Here is an 18,586-nt window from a genome sequence, read left to right as displayed (position 1 = left end):
TCTTTAGGCCATAATCAACACATGGCTAAAATGGGATTTCTTTCCATGGGGCCTGCATCCCTGCTTTCTACCCCTTGTACCCAGTGGGAGGTCAGATCTTATAAGGAGTGATTGAGCAGCTCCATCCCCACAAGAAATGTCCACCCATCTGCTGGCATGGCTTAAGATGAGCCCAGGAGAATGCCTCATTTCTACATTCATTGGAGGCAGGGCATTGAAAGGAGGGGCCCACTGGTGTTTTAGAAATCTCTGGGGAGAGAACAGCCTGATAAATGGGCTGGAGCCAGTGGTGGGGGTGGGGGTGGGGATGCGGGCTAGGAGGCTGGAAGAGGAGGTGACTGGCCTGGGTGCCATAGTAGGAGCACACAGTATAAAGGACATCTGTTACCACCCTCCCCATCCTCATGTGTCATAGTCCACAGGTGCCAGATGTGGCATCACAGTTGGAACACCAGGCAAGGGCTGTCACAAAGGCCCACACATATTTGCAAGCCCCAGAGTTGGGAATGAACAGTTGGTAGCCTAGAGCCCTGAACTGGAAATATGTAATAATCTCTAGTAAATCTAACAAAAAAATAAAAGAATCTGAGTTGCTTTAATACAGTATAATAAAAAGAAATATCATTTCATAAAAACCATACCCCAAATAATTGGACCTTGGTGGATTCAGGAGGAGCTGCCAAATGGAGTAGGGTCATTTCATTATATGTCAAAGTATCACTTGTAAGATGGCTAGGATAGACTGAATCCTGCCCCCCCAAAATTCATATGCTGAATCCTGAATCCTCAGTGTGATAGTATTTGGAGGTGGGGACTTTGTGAGGTGATGAGGCTTAGCTGAGTTCATGAGGGTTGGGTCCTCCTGATGGGATTAATGCCCTTATAAGAAGAGACCTAAGAGCTTTCTCTCTCTCTCTCCCCCCTCCATGTGAGCACACAACCAGAAGGTGGCCGTCTGCAAGCCAGTCTGTCTGTCAATAGCTGTAGGATGCTTAGAACAGTTCCTGGCATGTAGTAAGCTATGTGTTTATTAAATTAAATATACACAAATAAAAGTAAAGCACCTTTGAACTATCTTTTATGTGTATATTATCAGTTTAAATATTATTTTTTGATGACAGAAAACAGTTTAGGTCTAATGCCTCAGGTGTTAGTTTTTCTCCTTTTCCTTTTCTATACTGTTACTCAGTTGTTATTAATTTATATATTATTTTTCTCTGCCTCGTAATTCATCAGTGATACTGAAGCCTTTATGTCATGGTTGGTTTCCCTTTCCTCATCCAAAAACTTACTGAAGAATAGAAAGCATTTATAATAAGAAAGAAAAACATTTGTTAATAATTTAGATTTTCTTATACACCTGTGTGTGTGTATTTTATTTTTCCTTTTGTCAGAGTGCAATTTTATCTTTAACCAATGATGTTATCACACAATTGAATAAACCAGCATTTTTATTTAGAAGACATTTTTCAAGTAGAGAAAACTTTATCCTCTGAATACTCATTTCTTTATCTTAAATAAATAATGGTTATCTTTGCAAACACAGTGATTGCAAGACATGTACTTCTGCTTTCTCTTAACCTAGAGAAGTTTTGTTGTTGTTATTTCATTGGTTTTGTTTTGTTTCAGAGATAGCACATTTAGAATATTAGGAATGTTATCTCGATTTTGTCCAAATCTTTGAAGGTCCTCCCAGATAGATATATGCAATTAGTGGTCTTTTTATACTATACTAATACTATGGAAATTGCATTGCACTTGAGAGATATTATTGCCTTTGTATTTAAGAATTAAATATACAAACTGATCTTCATCAACTTTTTCTCTATGGAAACTGGGTTCTATTCAAAATATATCAGGGTTATTTTCAATATACTCGTTTTCCGTCTCAGGAAATATGGAGATGCCAAACCGCCTCTATGTCTAAAAAGCTGCAGCCCCTGTTTAGGATGCCTGGATTTCACTTGGACTCCCCATTCCCCATCTTTTAATTCATGGGCTTTTATTTGGCAGGGAAGAACTGATTGCCTTTAGTGAAAGAATTTCATTAAAAGTGAAGCATCAAATGCTTGGTCAAAGTGGACGTTATAGCTATCTTTTTTTGTACAAGGAAAAGAAAGAAAAGAGATAGTGTATTAGCCTGTTCTCACACTGCTATAAAGAAATACCCAAGACTAGGTAATTTATAAATGAAAGAGGTTTAATTGACTCACAGTTCCACATGGCTGGGGAGGCCTCAGGAAACTTACAATCATGGTGGAAGGGGAAGCAAGCACATCTCACATGGCAGCAGGAGAGAGAAGAAAGAAAAGTTCAGGTGAAACTGCCATTTATAAAACCATCAGATCTCATGATAACTCCATCACTATCACAAGAACTGCAAGGGGGAAACTGCCACCATGATCCAATCACCTCCCAACAGGTCTCTCCCTTAACACCTGGGGATTACAATTCAAGATGAAATTTAGGCAGGGACACAAAGTCTAACCATATCAGATAGGAACCTGAACCACAGCAGATAGAGGCTGGTCTTGGGAACTGTCCCATCCAGAGCTCCCTCACTTCCCTGAGTGAGCTTTGGGGAACCAGAACATGGCTTTGTATTTATCCACCAGAGGGTGGCCATGCCCTGTTACTGATGAAAGAATCTGGGGAGGTCAGAGATTTGCCTACAGAGCTGCAGGGCTCTGCTGCTGGTCATCCACACTGCAAAACCCAAACCTCCCTCTACTGGGCCCTCAGTTTGCGTACAGAAGGAAACCCATTGCCTTCCTTTAATCAGACTAGGGCTCTAACCTAGTGAACTATCAGAACAGAAACATAGACCACTCTTCCTTAAGTTTGAAGGTGTGCAGTCTTCCTCTTGTCATTAAAAGAGAAAACCTGTGTCCTAAGGATCCAACCTTGGTAACAACCAGCAACAGCCACACATACATGAAGTTCTCTTTATTCTCATGGCTCTGCAGATCTTCTCAAGCATGGACAGCTCATTGTCAATGATGTTCTGAGCAGGTTAGGGACAGAAGGCAGGGGGCGCTCCTCCTCCTGAACCACAGGTAGAAGTTAACTTTACCTCTATTTGTCATTATATATCCCCATCAGAGCTGAATTATATAGTCCCTAGGCAACTATTAATTTAAAAGAGACAAGGAATCTTTAATTCTCCGAATAAGAATCCAACAAACCAGGGCCGGGTGCGGTGGCTCATGCCTGTAATCCCAGCACTTTGGGAGGCTGAGGCGGGTGGATCACGAGGTCAGCAGTTTGAGACCAGCTTGACCAACATGGTGAAACCCCGTCTCTACTAAAAATACAAAAAAATAGCTGGGCATGATGGTGGGCACCTGTAATCCCAGCTACTTGGGAGGCTGAGGCAGGAGAATCGCTTGAAACCAGAAGGCGGAGGTTGCAGTGAGCCAAGATTGCACCACTGCACTCCAACCTGGGCAACAAGAGCAAAACTCCATCTTGGATTAAAAAAAAAAAAAAAAGAATCCAACAAAGCTATGGATTTTATCTTATCCTTTTTTTTGTTTTTGTTTTGAGACAGATTCTCACTCTGTAACCCAGGCTGGAGTGCGATGTTACGATTTCGGCTCACTGCAACCTTCACCTCCCGGGTTCGAGTGATTTTCTCGCCTCAGCTTCCCGAGCAGCTGGGACTAGAGACGCCTGCCACCATGCCCAGCTAATTTTTGTATTTTTAGTAGAGACGGGGTTTCACCATGTTGGCCAGGCTGGTCTCAAACTCCTGATCCCAAGCAATGCTCCCGCCTTGGCCTCTTAAAGTGCTGGGATTACAGGCATGAGCCATCGCACTGGGCCTTATTTTATCCTTTGAAAATGAGAAAGAAAAATCTAAAGCTTTTCCTTAAATCTAAGACGCACAAGAATTATATCTTTGATGAAACAGATACGTGAATTTAAATATTTTATCCAGGGCTAGAAGTATTAAAACTACCAATCAGAAACCCATATTTTCAGGAGACAGGTTACCAACGATGGGATGACTTTTACACAATAGTGGTTCTGAGTGTTTGTAGGAGGAACAGGGAGAAACACATTTTAACCAGGCTAGCATACAGTTAAGCAACCACTGCAGGCTTTCCCTTACTGGAAGTCCCACTTAGAGAAAAAGGCCTTTGAGCTAAGTTTAGGTAATTTGCAATGAGACAATATGTCACACTGCTACCAAGGAAACAATGATTTATTATAGGGAAAAAATTCAAATCAAAACAATAGAACTATTCATTGTGGAAAAATTATTAAAACAAAAACCTCTGTGTTATGTTTAGGTTTCAGGAAAAATAGTAATCTTCTCGATTTATACATTCTGATGCCTCAGAAAGAGGAACAAGTAATAATTGTTCATCTTTACTGTGGGAAGTACAGGAATTTTACTAAATTTGAGAGTTTTGTCATTAATTTTTAAGACTACTTATTGTTTTATATCTTTATCTTAATTCCTTAAAACAAGATGTCTCAAACTGTAAAATTAAGCATAAATGGTACTAATATATATTTCATAATAGATAAGCCAAGAGTGAAATAATACAATACAAAAACAGATACAGTGCTATATGAAAACTTAATTTAGGATGAACTTAACGTCTCAATTTATTAGAAATTAATGTTGTATTTTTAAAATGAGGCCAGCATAAATGTATACAGTTTTGGAAGAAAGATTGTTGCACACATCATTTGTATAAGGAAAATTCAGGTGGACTACATACTAAAATACACATATATGATTTTATTCCCTTTTGTGTGTGTGTTTCACAGTCAAAATTGAGAAAAACAATTGGATAAACTTCAACATAAAAAATTTCAGAAAATATAAAGAAAAATAATAATGTAATATTAAAAATTATGTGGCAAAAGTAAATGTAAGCCAGAGAGAAAATATTTGCAACTGATTAATAGTCAATATAAAATGAATTCTACAAACTGAAAAGAAAAAGACAGTCAAATAAAAAATTGGACAAAAATGAAGCAATAGACAATTACAGAGGGAAAATTGCCTATAGCTAACAAATATATGGAAAGAAGTTTAACTTCACAGCATTTAGAGATATGAAAATAGAAAATTATAAATTAGTCTTTATTTATCAGATTGGCAAGATTTTAAGCATTCATTGTTGAAAAGATTTTCGTAAAACAAAGGTATACATCAGTGGTAGAGGTATGAATTTCTACAATGGAAAGTAATTGGAAAGTAATCTGGCAGTTTCTGATAACATTTAAGTATATATAATACCTAATCTATAAATCTCAATTTATGATACACATTCTATAAAAATATAGATACATATAAATGTACACATACATATATGCATGATATAGTTTGGATATTTGTCCCCACACAAATCACATATTGAATTATAATCTCTGATGTTGGAGATGGGACCTGGAGGGAGGTGACTGAATCATGGGGCCAGATTTCTCATGCATGGTTTAGCACCATCCACTTGGTAGTGTTCTCATGATAGTGAGTTTTCATTAGATCTGTCTGTTTAAAAGTGCATGGCACCCCCCCACCACCACTCTCCCTCTTGCTCCTGCTTTTGCCATGTGACATGTCTTTTCCCCCTTTGCCTTCCGCCATGATTGGAAACTTCCTGAGGCCTCTCCAGAAGCAGATACGCTATGCTTCTTGTACAGCTTGCAGAACCGTAAACCAATTAAACCTCTTTTCTTATAAATTACCCAGTCTCAGGTATTTCTTTATAGCAATGAAAGAACGACCTAACATAGTACATATTAAGTCCATCATCACATACATAAAACATTTTCATTGTAGACAATAAATATATAAGTAATAAAGGAAATTGTCCCTAGTTTGAAGATAACCTTGAATCTATAGAGTGAATAGGGTCACGGACCTTCAGGCAGAGTTGATAAAGCAAATACATCCACCTAGGATTATTCTGGAAAAAAAAATCTCTGAATTCAGAGGCAGAAAGTTGTACTTTATTGAAGTTTTCAGTTATTAGGTTTATTAGATCTTTTCATGTTCCTTAATAGAAAATACATTCTTCACACTATTCTAAAAACTATATATCTACTTTTTTACATTATTTTGCTTTTATAACTGACTGTCTTCTGCTACCCAATTCCAGAGATTTGAGGTTTAAATACACCATCTAGAAAGCACTTGGAACCTTCACAGCTGACAATAGTTCATATTTCTGAAATACTAAAAATTCAAGCAAGTGTATCAAAATATCAAAGAAAGTTATCACATTGTATTGCTAATGAATATGTACTTTTTCATGTATGGTTATTGGAGGGTAAGGTATTTTTTTTCTTTTAAACAGCTAAGTGGACTTTGATCAGTTATGGCTATGTCTCCATCTAGTGGTAGGTAAGTACTCTAAGGATTTGCACAATAAGTGAGGCCATTGTCACACTGAAACAGCTGAGGTGCTGAAAACATAGGAATTCTGTGGTTTTTATTGGGTACACATCATCAGGGTCACCACAATTTGTCTTTTTTTTTTTTTTTTTTTGAGACAGAGTTTTGCTCTTGTCACCCAGGCTGTAGTAGTGCAATGGTGCAATCTTGGCTCACTGCAACCTCCACCTCCCGGGTTCAAACAATTCTCTTGCTTCAGCCTCCTGAGCAGCTGGGATTACAGGCACCTGCCACCATGTCCAGCTAATTTTTGCTGTTTTCTTTTTTTTTTTTTTCTTTTTCTTTTTTTAGTAGAGACGAGGGTTTCACCATGTTGGCCAGGCTGGTCTCGAACTCCTGACTTCAAATGATCTGCCTGGGAGCCTCGGGCTCCCAAAATGCTGGGATTCCAAGTGCAAGCCACCACACCTGGCCTTGCTTTTAATACAGGATGAAATAATATTTTCTGCTGATGATGACTTTCATTTAAATTCCTACTTGCAAATTTAGTAACATCAAGTTTTTGAGGTATTCACAAAGTCTTTTCAAATATTAACTAAAATTCAAAATTTTAAATATATATTAAAAAGACTAGTGGCCCTTATTTATGGATTAGTTAGCTATATAGGCCTCTTATCAGTTCTTCCTGAACTTCAGAGCCAAGACTTTTTATCCACACTTATTTATAGCCTTCAGACCTTTTTAAATATGAAGAGTCCCAGATATAACCTTTATATACCTTTGTGATGACTCTCCATTTACTAACTGAACCTTTTGAGCCTTCATTCTGTCATCTGTAACAATGTCAATAAACACTTCGCAAACCTATACTACTTTCTGCATTTATATACATTGTCTCATGTAATCCTTCCCACCACCCTCTGAGGGGGATAGAGAAGGTGTTTACTGTGTCTATCTTATGATGAGGAAGATGTAGTTCAAAGAGATCTTATAACTCATCCAAACTCAATAAACTGGCAAATGGCAGAGCTAGAAATTTATATTAGATTCCTTGATTCCAAGTTCAATGTTCTTTGTAAGATTTGCCCCATTTACAACTATGATGATTAAGGGAGTTAATGTTTGTATAAATGCTTAAGTCCAATAGAACCATAATTTATTGTAAAATTACATGATAAAGATAAGGAGGTCCCTGAATGTGAGACACTTATGGGGAGATCAGAGAATCCTTCATAAAAGCATATATATCAGGCTGAATTTAGCTGACCCTCAAAATGAAAATTCTCCAGAAATTTGAAGCCTATATAATCTATTCAAATATATATTTTTCTATCTTCCCACTCTCTCTCTGTGGCCATCTTCTTAAAACATTACTAGGTGAATTATTGCTAAGTTTTCTTACATAAATTAGATGAATAACAAGAAAAAAGCTACATAACTTAACAAACGTATGTCTTAATAGCAAACAACAACAAACCCAAACTAACTGAATGCCTGTATGTGTTGGTTGTGTGTATAAGGTGCTGTATGTAAGAAGTGTGTATGTTGGGGCTGAAGTCTGCTATAAAGAACAGTAATAATGTCAGATTCTTTCCCTTGAAGTTTTTGTTTCCCCTTCTCTGCCACTTCCCTTTCCCATTTCACTCTGTTCCCATCAAAAGGATTCTGACTTGCATAAAATGACAGAACCACAGGAATGGGAAAGGGAAATAAAAACGGAGTCACCATTTTTTGCTCCTGTTTCATGATATCTGCACAAGTTGCCTTCCAGTCTTTAAGTTCAGTGGTACCTTTAAGTACTTGTTATATGTCTTTGTAGAGAAGCAGATTTTGAGCATATGCTCTATGTAGAAGGAAAGCTGAATTGCAACCTCAATTTCTCCTAACTTCTGCCTCCTGACCACCCCCTCCCCACCTGCTCCATGAACATCTTTACAAGTAACAGAAGCAGGCCAGGCATAGTGGCTCATGCCTGTAATCCCAGCACTTTGGGAGACCAAGGCGGGAGAATTCCTTGAGGCGGGGAATTCAAGACCAGCCTGGACAACATAGAAACACCTGCTGCCCCCACCCGCTGCCCCACCACAAGAAGTTTTTTCTTTTTCTTTTTCTTTCTTTCCTTCTTTTTTTTTTTTTAAAGTAGCCAGGCATGGTAGTGCATATATGAGGTCCCAGCTACTGGGGAGGCTTAGGTAGGAGGATTGCTTGAGCCCAGGAGTTTGAGGTTAAAGTGAGTTGTGCCACTGTACTGCAGCCTGGGCAACAGAGTGAGACCCTGTCAAGAAGAGAAGAAAGAAAGAAGAAGAAGAAAGAAGAGGAAGAAGAAGAAGAAGAAAGAAGAAGAAGAAGATGAAGGAGGAGGAGGAGGAGAGGGAGAGGGAGAGGAGGGAGAAAAAAAGAAGAAGGAGGAGGAGGAGGAGGAGGAAGAGGAAGAGGAAGAAGAAGAGGAAGAGGAAGAGGAGAAGAAGAAGCAAAACCCAAAGAACTAATCTCATACTTGCTCTCTATCTTTTCTGCCACTACAGAAAACAGAAGAGGACTAGAATTACTTGTGGTCCTAATAATCTAACCAGGCATACTCAAAACTAATCATAAATGTTTCTTTTAGGATGTATACAAGGCCTAAAATTGACTTTGGAAACACTGAGTATCTTTCCTTCCCATCACAAGCAATCAACAAATGTGGGCTGGTGCACATTTTTTCCTGCCCCTGAAAAGGTTTTATTACCTCTGGACAAGTGATTTCCTAACCTGAGGTCAATATTATCTTAATCATATTTCACAGATAGGCCAATGCTTAGCATATTCTCCAAATCACAAGAAATTTTGAGTTGTACTCAGAAAAGACATTAGGTTGAGTGTCAGGAAATCAGATTCCAGCCCCAGCTGTCATTGGCAGATACTATCCTGGGTGGGTCATTTACCGCTCAGGACCTTAATTCCCTCTCTTGAGAATTTAAGGAGTTAAAGTAGAGAATCTCAAAGCTGTCTCCTAACATGACTATACTTTAAGCAAGAGCTGGAAATGAATTGCTGACCTTTCCTTCATAGTCCCTGGTAGTGAAATGAATTGATTCTATTGAGCAATCCTTGCAGAAGAAACTGCTGTGAAGATAACTGACACAAGCTTGTTAAAAGCTCTTCCAAGAGTGGATGCCCCCTTTCCCTTACATTTAACATGTCATTTAACATAGTTAATCTTTGTTTTCTCAAGAGCCAAATGGATAAACACTCGACTTCAGAGGTGTTTTTTTCTGCCTCTTGAGAATCACAATTGTCATTGCTGGTCTTTCTGTTTCTTTTTCGTAGTAAACTTTAATCTAGATTTTACAGTTTCATGGAAATAGATATTTGGGTTCTTTCAGGTTTTTTTCTGATATACAATTCGAGTTTTTTCCTTTGAGGTACTCTTCTGAGCTCCCTCTCTGAAAGAGGAGTTGCCTATGAATAGAACGTTGCTCTCTGTCCTCAATTAGCCAACAAGGCCCATCAAGGCTGCCCTGCTCAGTGCTAAGGCCATCTCGCTCCCAAAACCTGCCCTCACGCCGTGCTACTTGCCCCTTCAGTGATCCTGGATCCTTTTGGACAGAGGCTGTCCTAAGAGCCCAATAGAGGAATCAGGCACCCGGATCAGCTGTTTCCCTGCTGTGTTCCCTAAGTTAATGTCATGCTCTCCTACACCCACATTTTTGTCCCCCCACACTTTTACAAAAATTCTCAAAAACAATATCCAAAGTGCCATGGTTTCCAAATGATTTATTCCTTTGCAGAAGACCCCAAGAAGTCCCGTCTTCTTCAGGGAAATCTGGGACAATCCAATTGCATAAATTTCCAGCTAGGGGTATCTAGGGATTTTCTTAAAGCAAGGAGTTATGAAGTACTTCCAACTACTCCTGAAGTTTCCAACTATGAGGCCAACCAGAGACTCTTTCAGTCCCACACTACACAAGCCCTCTGGGAGATACCCACTCCTTCTAGAGCCATAAGCAAGCAGGAAGAGGTTTTAGGGCACTCACTAGCCCCCACCTCCTTCTCACAGAAGGGTCTTCCTGCCCCTGCATCCCACTCTACTGTGGCTCCAGATTCTGATACTGTCCCTGGGTGGTCCCATGACAGCCACCTGAGAGTACCACCATTCATTTCTCCTCCATTCCTACTCCCATTTATAAGGTTTTGTTTATTTGGCTGGTTGTTAGATGTTTATTGTATCAGTCTCTATACATCTTTGTATATCTGAATTAATTATAACAAATAAAGTGGAATAGGATTGGAAATATTTTATCATTTTCCACACTAGCTAATGAAAGCATTGCTTCTTTGAGGAGATATAACTTCTTACTGAGTTTTTCTAATGCTGTATTTCCAATCGGATTAACAGAGAAAAAAAAAATAGCTGTTAGTTGAGAGATCATTTACACACTTGAATATCTAACAATTATCTTGAGGCAAAAAGGTAAAATTTTGGCCAGGCGCGGTGGCTCACACTTGTAATCCCAGCACTTTGGGAGTCCGAGGTGGGTGGATCACGAGGTCAGGAGATCGAGACCATCCTAACACGGTGAAACCCCGTCTCTACTAAAAATACAAAAAAAAATTAGCCGGGCATGGTGGTGGGCGCCTGTAGTCCCAGCTACTCGGAGAGGCTGAGGCAGGAGAATGGCGTGAACCTGGGAGGCAGAGCTTGCAGTGAGCCGAGATCAGGCCACTGCACTCCAGCCTGGGTGACAGAGCAAGACTCCGTCTCAAAAAAAAAAAAAAAGAAAAAAAGGTAAAATTTTGTCTTAAGTTTCATTTTAAAGAAATTAAACTGGCCAAGTGCGGTGGCTCACGCCTGTAATCCCAGCACTTTGGGAGGCCAAGGCGGGCAGATCACCTGAGGTCGGGAGTTCAAGACCAGCCTGACCAACATGAAGAAACTCTGTCTCTACTAAAAATGCAAAATTAGCTGGGAGTGGTGGCACATGCCTGCAATCCCAGCTACTCAGGAGGCTGAGGCAGGAGAATTGCTTGAACCTGGGTGGCGAAGGTTGCAGTGAGCCAAGATCACACCATTGCACTCCAGCCTGGGCAACAAGAGTGAAACTCCATCTCAAAAAAAAAAAAAGAAAAGAAAAAGAAATTAAACTTAATATCATTTCTTAATAAAATTTTAGAAAGCTTCTTGTGTTCTTTTCAACAGATATTCATTCAGAACTGTATTAGGCTGGGGTTCCATTAGGAGCCCTGGAGCGTACAAATTAAAATAGCATGCTCCATGCCAGTACTTTACAATCAAATAAGGAGATAATAAATTCCTATACTAGCACTTTAAGTTTATTTGGGAAATAAAGCATAGAATAAATAATATATTCATGAAAACTTAAAGACTAATGGGTGAAAGTACTTACAAACTATGCATCCAACAAAGTTCTAATATCCAGAATCTATAAGGATTCTGTAGTCCCAGCTACTCGGGAGGCTGAGGCAGGAGAATGGCGGGAACCCAGGAGGCGGAGCTTGCAGTGAGCTGAGATCGCGCCATTGCACTCTAGCCTGGGTGACAGAGCGAGACTCCATTTCAAAAAAAAAAAAAGACATATAAGTGGCCAAGAAACGTATGAAACACTGCTCAACGTCACTAATCAACAGAAAAATGAAAATCAAAACCACGATGAGATACCATCCCATACCTGTCAGAATGGCTATTATGAAAAACTCAAAAAACAACAGATGCTTGCAAGGCTGTGGAGAAAAGGGAAATCTTATACACTGTTGGTGGGAATGTAAATTGTTTCACCCACTGTGGAAAGCAGTTTGAAGAGTTCTCAAAAAACTTAAAACAGAACTACCATCTGACCCAGCAATCCCATTACTAGGTATATATCCAAAAGAAAATGCATAATCTGATCCAGCAACCCCATTACTTAGGTATGCATATCCAAAAGAAAATAAATCATTCTACCAAAAGACATGTGAACTTGTATATTTATCACCATGCTATTCACAATAGCGAAGACATGGAATCAACCTAAGTGTCCATCAACGGTGGATTGGATAAAGAAAATGTGGTGCATATACACCATGGAATACTACACAGCCATTAAAAAGAATGAAACCATGTTCTTTGCAACAACACAGATGCAGCTGGAAGCCATTATACTAAGCAAATTAATGCAGGAACAGAAAACCAAATACTGCATGTTCTCACATATAAGTGGGAGCTAAACATTGAGTACTCATGGACATAGACACTAGGGACTAATAGAAGGGGGAAGGAGGCAAGGGTTGAAAAACTAACTGTTGAGTATTATGCTCACTATCTGGGTAACGGGATCATTCAAATCTAAGCATTCCATAATATACCCATGCAATAAAACTGCACATCCCTTGAATCTAAAATAAAAGTTAAAATTATTTGTAAAAAAGAAAAAAGAATGTAACCATTAATAATAAAAAAAGAAGTTAAAGACTATATATAGTTCATGAAAATGTGTGACTTGAGAGGTAGTATATTGTACTTAACACTACATATATGTACACTTCAAGGCAACATCATGACAAGACTGACTTTTGAAGCCATCTCATCCCACACAAAATAATTAGAAAAATGGATACAATGAATCCAAATTAATTTTTAAATGTATCACGGAAATATGTAGAATTATGTGTCAATTATAAATTTAAAAATTAATTTAAAAATACATAACTGAGATTGAAATTAAGAAAGAGAAATCCTGGGCCAGTTTTGGTGGCTCACGCCTGTAATCCCAGCACTTTGGGAGGCTGAGGCGGGCAGAGTTCAAGACCAACCTGAGCAACATGGTGAAACCCCAACTTTACAAAAAAATACAAAAAATTAGCAGGGCATGGTGGCACATGCCTATAGTCTCAGCTACTTGGGAGGCTGAGGTAGGAGGATTGTTTGAGCCTGAGAGGTTAAGGCTGCGGTGAGCTGAGATCAGGCCACTGCACTCCATCCTGCCTGAGAGACAGGGTGAGACCCTGTCTCAAACATACACACACACACACACACACACACACACACACAGAGAGAGAGAGAGAGAAGGTGCGGGGAGGGAGAGAGAGAGAGAGAGAGGGAGAGAAATTCTCAGGGAGAGGAAATAAATAGAATATTCAAAATCAATGTAGTGAGTAAGAGCTAAACCCAGTGACTTATGGAGGAGACAGAATGGGGTAAATCCCTAGGGGGGGCCATGATTTTAGCACATACCAGGGTTCTGGATTTGAGTCTAAAGTCCCATGCAACACTGGCACCTAGAAACGGGCTCTTTAATAAATCTGACAGCCAGTCCATAAAATGAAAATTAGAATACCCTTACCACTAAGCCAATGAAGCAGCAAAGAAGCAAGTCAACTACTCTGTGCTATGGGAGAAAAAAAAGACATAGGAAGCACATCTCTGAACCTTGCTAATGCTATTGTATGAATTTACATTATCCTGTCTACGTGGAAAACCCCAACTGAGAAATTCTTATGTAAATTGAAACTACTGGGCCCTTGGTAGAATCAAATGTGCCCCTTGTCACAGGAAACCACCACAAACCAGTGCACTTGATGCCTGTGGAAAAAACTCCCACTGAAGACGAGTTCCTAGAAAAAATGTACAATCCTCAAGAGGAGACAAAGTATTAGGGAAGAGACAGCTCTGGGATGCAATGAATTAGAGACACCACATCTAAAGAAATACAGAGAATAGAAAAATACAAAAATGCTTTAAATTAAGGATATCTACAATATTCAAAGAGAAGAAAGAAGGAGAAATTATAATAGACAGACATATTGCAAAGGATCAGGCATATTTAAGAAAGAACACAACAGAAATTCTAAAAGTGAAAAATAAAGTAATTCACACTTCCACATCCAGACAGCATAATTAGAATCAGAATTTCCCTGCTATCATAAACAAGTAAACTGGATAAAATATAAAGTGATTGTTTTTATACATTAATTGCCCCAACAATTGTGCTGCTTTCTGCATAGAGATGCGTTTTGGACTACAACCGAAACAGGGGAGGCCCAAGCAGAGTACAGTGGGTTCCTAGACTTTAAGAGATAGAGATCAAGGTCCAGGGAGTCTGAGGTGGCAGGACTTTCCTGGGGAAAGTACATAATAGAGCCAAAGACAGAAAGAGTTCCAGAAATCTGTCTAAGGGCCACCTCAACTCATTGTGTAAGAGGGAGCACAGGACTGTGACCTTAGGAGAAGGAAAATAAACAAGGTGAGCTGCATGCATCACAGGAACAACTCGTTACCTGGAGACAGTTACCAGGTTACAGCCCAGAGAGCCAGCAGTCTGGAGTTGAGTGGTCAGAGGCTGGGGTTTGGTGGACAAGGGCAGAAGATCAGAGGAGGTGCTACACAGAGACCTACAGAGGGGTACTCTCAAGTCTTTGGATGAGTATATCTACATATGTAGAGGAAGGTACCCGAGGCCAGAGACATAGTCACCAGGAAGACATAGGCAGAAAACTCTTGAAGCTCAACTAGGCTGGGAATAATTGGTGTTCTCATTAGCTAGAGTGGAAAGGCCTTATAAGGCCTTTCCATGGGCGTGGGGGTATCAGGTAGAAAACTAAAGGGGTATTGTCTTAGTACTGAGGCTATGTTCACTCTACACCAGGGGTGTCCAATCTTTTAGCTTCCCTGGGCCACATTGGAAGAAGAATTTTCTTGAGCCACACATAAAATACACTAACACTAACGATAGCTGATGATCTATAAAAAAAAAAAAGGCCAAAAAAAGTTATGACTTATGTTGAGTTACATTCAAAGCCATCCTGGGCCACGTGTGGTCCACAGGCCGTGGGTTGGACAAGCTTGCTCTAGACTAAAGGCTGTTTTGAATCTCTTTAACAAACTTCAGAATAGGGGGAAAAAAAGCCAACATTTAACATTTTTAAATTGTGGTAGAATATATATCACATAAAATTTAACATTTTAACCATCTTTAAGTGTACAATTCTATGGCATTAAGAACATTCACCATGTTGTGAAACCACCACTGCTATCCATTTCCAGAACTTTTCCATTATCCCAAACAGAAATACTACCCATTAAACAATAAGTCCCTGTTCCCACTGCCTCCATCCCCTGGTAACCTCTACTCTAGGTTCTGTCTCTATGAAGTTTCCTATTCCAGCTACCTCATATAAGTGGAATCATACAGTATTTGTCTTTTCGTTTCTGGCTTATTTCACTCAGCATGTTTTCAACGTCCATCCATGTTGTTGCGTTTATTAGAATATCGTTCTTTTTAAGGCTGAATAATATTCCATGGTACTTATATATCATATTTTAATCCACTATCTGTTAATGGAAATTTGAGTTGTTTCTACTTTTTGGCTATTGTGAAAAATGTTGCTATGGACACTGGTGTCCAAGTATCTGTTAGAGTTCCTCTTTCAATCCTTTTGAGTATATACCTAGAAGTGGAATTGCTGAATTATATGTTAGTTCTGTGTCTAACTTTAACTTTTTGAGGAACTGCCAAACTTTCCACAGCAGGTGCACCATGTTTAATTACTCTCAGCAATACATAAGGATTCCAGTTTCTCCTTTTAAAAAATGCAAGTTAAGTGTTTAAATTTTTCCTGTTCAGATAGTGAAAGATTCCATTTCATTCCTTCTTCTGCCCTACACACCCAACCGAAGGCTGTGTGTCAAAGTCCAAGGGACTTATACAAAGTGTTGTGGCTTGGGCCCTTGGGTCCACAAAAGTTATCACTGAAATGTTATTTTCTGCTGTCTGACACTTTCAGAGTTGGCAGGTTTCTGTGGCTTCTACACCACACGTGAGACATGAGACATTCTCATAAGGCAGAGGCACCCAGCACCTGTCAGTTCTACTCTCTAGCTGTAGCATGCAGCCATTTCCTTCCAAGGTCATGCAAGACCCACCACCACCAAAGTCAATCTCAGGTCCCCTCTACTCTGAAATGCACAAGCCTGTCTCTCAACCCCTGGGAATCATTTCGTTCTCTGGAGGGAGTTTCACTGATCCCCTTATGTTTCTTCCAAACTCCCAATTTCTCTTAAAAAGTTTGAAAACATTTATACTCACAAATAAAAGACCGGAAATCTTGCAGATAACTTCTGCTTTCTTACCAACCTTATACCTTCCCAGAAGTTATGAGGTGCAGTCACAGTGATCAATCGAATGAGGAAGGAAATAGGGGAAATTGGTAGGGCAGGGGTAAGGAGGTCATTACACTCAAAATATCTAGACAAACAATAAGATTTTAAGCAAATACAAATATAAACACTTAGACATGCTCTGGGAGAAAATTTGAGAAATGTAGCAAATATAAAGAAACAGAAATTATTCATAATCACACCACTTGAAGTTAACATTTTGATATATAGTCTTTCAATCTTTTCTCTAAGAACAGAGATGTGCCTTAAAACTTTAAGTTCAGGACAGGTGTGGTGACGCACATCTGTAATCCTAGCACTCTGAGTGACCAAGGTGGCTTAAGGAGGATGGCTTAAGGCCAGGAGTTTGAGACCAGCCTAGGCAACATAGCAAGGCCCTCTCTCCAAAGAAAATTTAAAAATTAGCTAGGTGTACTTGGCACATGCTTGTAGTCTCAGCTACTCAGGAGGATGAGGCAGGAGGATTGCTTGAGCACAGAAGTTTGAATTTGCAGTGAGCTATTGTAGCAGGACGAGCCATGGACAAAACCTCTCAGACACTGGGTTAAGGAAGGATTTGGCTTTATTTGGCCGGGAGCTTCGGCAGACTCACGTCTCACCGGCCGGGAGCTTCAGCAGACTAGCATCTCAAGAACCCAGCTCTCTGAAGACTTTATTTGACCAGGAGCTTCATCAGACTCACGTCTCAAGAACCGAGCTCTCAGACAGTGGGTTAAGGAAGGATTTGGCTTTATTTGGCCGTGTCTGAGAGGTTTTGTCCGTGGCTCGTCTTGCTACACTATGATCATGCCACCACACTGCAGCCTGGGCAACAGAACGAGACCCTATCTCAAAAAAAAAAAAAAAGTTCATACAATATATATTGCTTGTCTTTCAGAGTCACCCTTTCTTAAGTAATTAAAGAAAATATTTTAAGCTTCTATTTTATGTGATTTCCAGAAGCCCAGTGCCCTTTCTACTAGTTTTGAGTTTTCTGAATGAAAGAGAACATGCTTACCTTCTTCTGATTCCTCATTTTTTACCCACTGCTTTTGATTTTCTATAGATGTTCTATGCATTCCAATACCAAGCCATAAGTTACATGTGGCTATTTAAATTTGAGCTAGTTAAGTCTAAATAAAATGGAAACTTCAGCTCCCAGTCACACTAGCCACATTTTAAATATTCAGTAGGCACATATGGCTAGTGGCTATTGTATTAGGTAGTGCAGATCTAGAACACTTCATTGTTGCAGAAAGTTCTATTAAACAGTGTATTCTAGCTGAACTTGACTCAATCTGACTCCTCCTCTGCACCTGCTATCATTTCCTTTTATCATCTAGCTCCCATTCCTGTATTTTCCCAAACACCAAAAACACATTGCTGCTGGACATGTTTTTTAAAAAGCATTTTATAAAGGTTTAGCAATAGCAGGAGATTATTGCCAAAAGAAAACAGAAAAACAAGTTAAAAACAAATAGTAGGTGTCAATGTTGCACAAATTTGCTAACCTGCACTGACCCAGTGTATACATCCAACCAACTAGTTAACCAGTTGTGCCTCAGTTCAGCAACTGATAGGTAAGATAATCATTATTTTTTATCCAAGCATTACCTAACTTGGAATATCTATCATGCTCTTTTCTTCTAATTAAAAACATCATATAATATGTAGAATATAAAGGTAAAAATCCAGAGCAGTGAGGCGGGCGGATCACGAGGTCAGGAGTTTGAGACCAGCCTGGCCAATATGGTGAAAGCCTGTCTCTACTAAAAACACAAAAATAGCCGGGTGTGGTGGCAGGTGCCTGTAATCCCAGCTACTCGGGAGGCTGAGGCAGGAGAATTGCTTGAACCCGGGAGGTGGAGGTTGTATTGAGCCAGAGATTGTGCCATTGCACTCCAACCTGGGCGACCAAGTGAGACTCCGACTCAAAAAAAAAAAAAAAAAAAAAAAAAAAAAAAAAAAAATCCAGAGCAGTTATTCGCATGCAATTAGGAGATGTTTATTGTCATTACAGAAACAACCTTTCACTGGTCTGTGGCCTACTAAAATCTTGTTGACCTTTTTGCTGCCTCTTTTTCCTGATCATGTGCTCC

General features: G+C 39.5%; 1 long non-coding RNA gene across 1 annotated transcript in view; it reads right to left on the bottom strand.

Moving 5' to 3' along the window:
- LOC131381836 (uncharacterized) overlaps positions 1–17,682 on the bottom strand; it is a 42,944-nt gene extending 25,262 nt beyond the window's left edge. The window contains exon 1 of the long non-coding RNA XR_009210805.1: positions 17,506–17,682. This is a non-coding gene — a long non-coding RNA (uncharacterized LOC131381836). The remainder of the gene's footprint in view (positions 1–17,505) is intronic.
- Positions 17,683–18,586: the final 904 nt, after the last annotated feature.

Source organism: Hylobates moloch, unplaced genomic scaffold, assembly GCF_009828535.3.
Source record: "Hylobates moloch isolate HMO894 unplaced genomic scaffold, HMol_V3 SCAFFOLD_18, whole genome shotgun sequence".
Taxonomy (NCBI): Eukaryota; Metazoa; Chordata; class Mammalia; order Primates; family Hylobatidae; genus Hylobates; species Hylobates moloch.
The sequence above is the reverse complement of the archived record's forward strand: the minus strand, read 5'-3'. Positions and strand labels throughout refer to the sequence as shown.